We start from the raw sequence: 1,802 nt of genomic DNA on the forward strand, positions 1-1,802 counted from the left end.
AGTCGTTGCTTTTAGCAAGGCTAATAGCTAGTTAATTATTACCATATAAATATATCGGTAGTAGATCCTTTCCGGTGTAGCCTAAATTAGTAAGCAATTAACGGAGCCATAAGGCTTCCTTGGCCGCATGCGTCATTACTATATACTTAGCCTCTATAGTAGAGGTTATAAGAATTAACTACTTACTTAACTTATGTAAAACTAGGCTACCCGCTAGCTTATAGATATAGCTAGAAGTTAACTTCCTATCGGCCGCATCTGCGAACGCTATATCGCTATAGCCATATAGCTATAGGTTAGGTATATTACCTAGTAAGCTTCTACTATATTCCCTATTGCAATTAGGGGTAGTATAGTCCGTAACTAACGCGTTAACAAAGGTCTTCGGAGGTGGCTGCTGCCCTTAGGGTAAGCCAAACTCTATACCTAAGTCGATCGTCCCTATATAGTAGGCGAGTATCTATATCGCGGCTTCCATATATAGTTTAGCAGGGTTATATAGGAACTGACAGAGCTTTCCTATAGCCTAGGCCACATTAGGCCGAGTCTAATTACATAGATAAAGTAGAGAGCCTATTAGCGATTAATACCATTTTACTAGCTCTAGCGGAGCTTAATCCTTAAGCTGGCGTGGCTTAAAGTCTACTATAGAGGGGTAAATTAGTATAGAGGCCGGTACGCAATCCTCTATATAGAATGTATATAGGATCTTCCTAATATAGGCGTCCTATACTAAACGAATTAATTACGCCTAGCGGTTCCTTATAATTCAAATACCTAGGTAGTACGCAATTAGGCCTAAGTCTCTCACTTTATACTTATTCTTAAGTGCTTTTTTAAGCAGTTTAATTATCTATATATCTTATCTAATTAAGATAAGATCGTTAACGTAGACAATAATAATTTAGCCGCTTTGCTAGCTAATAAAGATATATAGGTTAGCTGGAATTAGTATATATTTAAGGGTAATAAGGAAGCTCTTAAGCTCCTTATACTAAAGATATAGCGCCTACTTAAGACCGTAGAGAGCCTTAAGTAGTAGACCTATAAGAGCAACGCCATCCTTCTAATACTAGCGGTATCCTTCTGGCAGCTAAATATAGATATTCTTATAGTCAAGCTTCCTATTAAGGAAGGCCGTAATTACGTCTAAGTGCTGGCACTCTAGATCGTATACGGCTACTAGGGCCATTAGTAGCTTAAATATAGTTAGTCAAACGACGCTTATAAACATATCGCCATAGTTAATTCCTGGGCGCTGCTTATTACCGCGTAATACTAGCCGTACTTTCCATCTAAATAGGACGTTGTTCTTATTAAATTTGTATATAAAGACCTACTTAATAGGTAGAGCCTTAGCTCTAGATAGAAGTTTGATAATCTTAAATAAGATATTAACTATTTAAGACTCCTATTCCTTATCCGCCGCAGCCTTCTACTCCTTCTTAAATATTAAATTCATAGCTTCCTTCTAGTTGCGTGGCTCCAAAGGTACTCCCTTAGTTATTCTTATCTATTAAGGCTGCGATAGAGCACTTATAAACGTGTAGGCGAAGGACGGGGTAAGGTAGGTAGCTTTTATAGCCGGCTCCTTCCTTTTAGTTCTATAGAGTACGCTATAGTTAAGCCGTAGCTTTAACCGTATACAAGTGTTCGCTATAGGTTTATCGTCCTCCTCTAAGTACTTAGTTAGAATCTATTCCAGATCTTCCTAGTAGATATCCCTTAGGAGAGTCCCTTCCTAATAGAGGTGTCCTCCTAGATCGGGAAGCTCTTACTAGCCAAGACCTACCTATTCGTCG

This window comes from Cenococcum geophilum, assembly GCF_001692895.1.
Source record: "Cenococcum geophilum 1.58 unplaced genomic scaffold K441scaffold_75, whole genome shotgun sequence".
Classification (NCBI taxonomy): Eukaryota; Fungi; Ascomycota; class Dothideomycetes; order Gloniales; family Gloniaceae; genus Cenococcum; species Cenococcum geophilum.